This window comes from Halyomorpha halys, unplaced genomic scaffold (genome assembly GCF_000696795.3).
Source record: "Halyomorpha halys isolate HHAL.00 unplaced genomic scaffold, Hhal_1.1 Scaffold124.1, whole genome shotgun sequence".
In the NCBI taxonomy this organism is placed as follows: Eukaryota; Metazoa; Arthropoda; class Insecta; order Hemiptera; family Pentatomidae; genus Halyomorpha; species Halyomorpha halys.
In genome coordinates, this window is record NW_027111282.1 from 693,798 (window position 1) to 698,873 (window position 5,076).

General features: G+C 31.5%; 1 protein-coding gene across 6 annotated transcripts in view; it reads left to right on the forward strand.

The window, feature by feature from the left end:
• Ih (hyperpolarization activated cyclic nucleotide gated potassium channel Ih) overlaps positions 1 to 5,076 on the forward strand; it is a 734,518-nt gene that overhangs the window by 163,086 nt on the left and 566,356 nt on the right. The gene's annotated exons all lie outside the window — the stretch shown is intronic.

The window sequence follows — 5,076 nt, forward strand, 5'->3', positions numbered from 1 at the left end:
ACATATTTATATGAACATATGGATACTGGTCGAAAAGAAAAAAAAGGAGAAAGGGGGTCGTAATATATAATTCACAAATTCACTAAGGCCAATTAATACCGCTTTATTGTATATAGATTTGAATAATTCTCACATGAGGGTTTAGGGATTACGTCTAATACTACGCTATATTAAACCGTAACTTACAAATATTTTTATAATTTTCGGTTGGCTGACCTTGGACTGAACCAGCCTTCTCCACGCTTGCCTGTCATGGCCTACTTTTTTTCACTTTGCTGTATGCAGCTCTTTCACATCTTCGTTAGTCCTGTCTATCCATTTGGTTGTTGGCCCTCTACGTTGTCTTTCGTGGTCTGCCAATCATATTGGCTTTAATTGTTGTGTAGTGGCGCCCTGATGGATTGCTTCGAGCCACATATCCCGCCAATCTTAACCTCCTTGCCTTTATATCATGATATATTGACTTAACAGGCTCAGCAAGCAGTTCACTGTTAGTTCTCCTCCTCCATGTGTTAAGGTTTGTCTGATCCCAGATCATTGCTGTAATTGTACGGAACACTTTCCTTTCAAATCTCTCGATTCTACTTTCTAGGGTACCTGTTAGAGCCAGAAGTCTCACATGTAAACATACATACACACAATGTATATAAATAACTTTTATTTGTGTATATTAAACTGTTAATATAAGTGTATGGATTTCTGTACATATATTTTATTACAGTGATATCTTTAATGTATATTGTACATATTTTTTAGTCTGAATTTATTTTCAAATAAATGATTTTACCTATCTATTGAATCTATTACTTTTACGCATAATTTACTATTTAATCGAAGTTTTAAGTTTTGACTTTTCACGCTTTTATTTTTCTAATCAATCTTTATTATAACCAGTGTTTTGACGTAATACAAAAGGTCCAGAAAAGAAGCACAAAAATATATTATGACTTCATAGAGCACATTCACACCATATTTATAAATATATAAATTAAATAATAACAAAATTAGAAATAGGGGAAAAAATAAAATTAAGTAAGGGGGAAAAATATATATATATATATTTAAAGTAAAACATCTTACGCTAGCTAGAGAAGTGTGACAAGTTATTAAAATTACTGGAATTTAGTAGGTGTTCCTCAAGTAGTATCCTTGGTCCCATCCTCTACACCATCTATACAACAAACATCCCAACCAATCCTAATACTATCCTCACCACGTATGCCGATGGCACATGTGTGCTCGCAGTTAATAATAACCGTTTAACTGTATCCCAAACTCTCCAATTCCATATCACAGCCCTCGAAGAATGGTGTTGTAATTGGAGAATTAAGATAAATTCCAACAAATCCCATCAAATCACCTTTACCCTTCGTCGTAAACCTACCGACTGCCCTACAGTATACTTTAATAACATTGCTCTTACCCCTGTAGAACGGAAACAGATCCGCTACCTTGGACTACAGCTGGACAAACTGCACGTCGATTTCGACTATAACAGCACCTACTAGACAAACTGTCTAAACTTCCAATTCATTACAAAAGACTGATCTACATGAATATAATAAGTCTTATCTGGACATACGGAATTGAGCTTTGGGGCTCCTCTCGACCTTCGAATTCCTTTCATATCCAATGCTTACAATCCAAAATTCTTCGTAAAATCCTTAATGCTCCTTACTTTGTCACAAATAAAATCATCCATGAAGCCCTTAATTTCCCTATCTAACCGATCTAGCCCGAACCAGATATCAATCCTTCCATAATAAACTCCGTTACCACTCAAACCCATCAGTTTTATTCCGCCTCTGAGGCGTCTGAAAAGAAGATGGCCTCGGGAACTTATATTGTAAAAATATTTTTAGAGTGCTAACGATGGGTAGTTTCTCTACATGCGAATCAGGGTGATTTGGAACTTCTCTTGAAAGAATTATGCCAATTAATTTTTTTCAAAAAGGTATCAAATACCTAGTTCCTATGCTTATTTTATGTTTGACGTTGTCAAAAAATGTAAAAGGATAAATAGTATATTATAAAGAAAATTTGGAATAAGAAAAAAATATATTTTCCCCTGTATTTTTGGATGCGAATCTTCATATGAATGGATTGGGTAGGATACTTACCTCGACATTAGGATGAGAGATGTTTCAGTTGGACTCCATACACCTTAAAGATAATAGAACACAACAGAAAAACTGGTGGATTGATTTAGTGAGAAATTAGGACCAGCTTAATGGATTACAACTAGAATCAGACAAGGAATAAATATTTGAACATAATACGCCTACTCCTTCTTGCGCTGCTTGAGTGATATATACATAATAGCATAGCAATATACAAAATAACATTGCTGGCAGAAGAAAAAAACAAAAACCTCATTAAAGCACAAACAAAACCGTCATTAAAGCACAAAAAAAGAAACTAAATATTGTTCATAACGTTTTTATCTCTGGTCCTATATTTCTCTTTCCTGTTGTTTCCTTTTGGGATCCACTTGAAGCATGCCTTGGAACATAATTCGTCCTTTATCCTCGCCAATTTCATTTTAACTGATGAGCTTCAACTTAAGGGTTTAATATCATTCAACCTGAGTTAAATTTTTTTTTTCGTATCCAACTTTGTGCCCCACTCAGAATCGTAGGAAAAATACATTTAATCAATATACTGGCTTTTATGTCTGTCCCTAAATTACTTTAAAATATCTTTTTGAGGAACAAATACCACCCGAGTTTCATTCTTCTATCGATTTATTTATTCATTTTCGCCTTGAATGCTATTGTCTGTCCTAGATAATTTTATTCTTCTACATTCTCTAACTTTACTGTCTCCATCAATTGGTATTTCTATGGAATTAGACATCTTTATGGTGTATGTTGTATTTATGGTCAGTCCATATTTTTTGATAATTTCTATTGTCTCTTTTATCATTCTTCTGAGACTAATTATATTAAGCAAATATTAAGTCATTCAGTTTTTTCCAATTAACTGATATTGCAAGGTATATCAGTTAATTGGATATATAGGCTCTACCAAATACTTTGAACAATTTATTAAAAACACACTTGAAAAAAATCGGGTGTAGAAGAGGGCACCCTTGTTTCAACCCACGTCCAATCTCAAAATTATCACCTTTCCTATCTTAAGTTTTTGAACACCTTTCCATTACTATGCTATAATTACATTAATGTAAAGATTTTTTTATATTACTGTAAGACTACTCTGAAAATTATCCAAAAAAAATTTGAGATGGAATTATCAAATAATTATAAATAAAAAATTATCAATAATTATAACTACTTTATTTATAACAATTTCAATAAGCCCTGCTGAAAAAAGTCGCACCCTTGTTGAAGTGAAAAATAAAGTTTTCACGTATATTCAAACTAAAGAATACATTATCTCTCACACCTGACTTGGCAAAAATTATGGAAGCTTGGATATGAAAATTTCGCTCACTTGCCTTGGTCCGCTGACCTCGCAAGTATTGATTACTAGTTTTTATTAGAATCACAATCCACTTCTACAACAAAAATTAAATAAATAAATTTTATTACCAAAACGCTGTACATGAATTTTTTTTTATTAGGTTTTATAGGTATTGATACTTTCATTGATTTTAATTCTTTAAATTTTGTTTTGTTAGGTTTTGTTTTAAAACAATTTTAAATACCTTTTTCTAGGAAAACAATGTTCGTAGAAAAGAAAAAATGCATAGAAGATTATTATAATTATAATTACACGATTCAAATAAATATATATCATTATTATTTAATATGGTGTCGTGAAAAATATCTTTAATTATAGTCATTTATAAGTGACAACATTTCGGGACTATCGGTCCATCATCAAATTAAATGAAACGATTTCATTTATACAATTCATAGGTCAATAAATAAAGAGTTTTAATTTAATTAAAATAATTAACAATCCGGGTCGTGTTATAATAATTTATTTTGAATATTAGCATAGTTCATTGTCATTAAATGTTCACAAATTAAATAAAATGATATAAATTGCTGTCCACAAGTTTTTAAAATTTATAAATATTCAATGTTATATTTGTGTCAGTAAACCTATCGATTTTAAAAACTGAAATACTAATTTATTGTCTATCTTATCATTATCATTATCTTTGAGGATTTTTGAAATATCCGGGTCCTGAGTTAGTGAGGTGTGATGTGAAATATGGACATTCTCGGAAAATATTGCTAATTATTAAATTTTTGTTGCAATACTGGCAGTTCGGAGGTATTTGTTTTGGAATTAGATAGGAGTGGGTGAGCCTCGTGTGACCTATTTTCAGCCTGATCGGTACGACCTGAGGCCCCAGGGCATGACGTCCCTTTTAAATAATTTTAATTTTACTCCTTAGGCTTTCATTTCACATTGATTTTAATTTATCTTTGATTTCGAGGGTTTTGCTTATTTCTAATAAAGTTAAAATTACTTTACTCCGTCGAGTACATCTCTTACAGCGAGATCGGCCAGATCATTCCCAGCGATTCCTACATGACTTGCAACCTATATAAAAGTAACTGACATACCCAGATTGTGTAGAGTGTTTAAGCATAAATGGGTGCATGAAATTTTCGGATGCTCTGGATACATACAATCTAAACCTTTTAATGAGTCTGTAATTATTGTGGTTCGAAGACAAACAGAAGTGAAGTGCCTGCTTTGAGAATTATTGCATTGAGTTCGCCAGTGAATATGTTGCTTAGTTTGTGTATTACTTTAAAGAATATCATCAATATCAAGAATTTATTTTTACTGGTCATACCAACTCAGATTCGGAATTTCGTAATATCCAGAATGAATATAATTAAAGAAATTTGAATATGGAAGGCTTTCTCACTACACATTTTTAAATAATTATATTACCTTTATGTAATATAATTATTAAATAATATTATTTCAAAATTTTTAGAGACAAGGTAATTATTAATTAAATAAAACCACAAATTGTATCCAATACTGTCTCAACACTTTATTTCTTATTAGTCCAACGTTTCGTCTATTCCAGCCATCTTCAAGGACATCTTTAATACAAATCTTCTCCTCACATTAATTTATAATTTT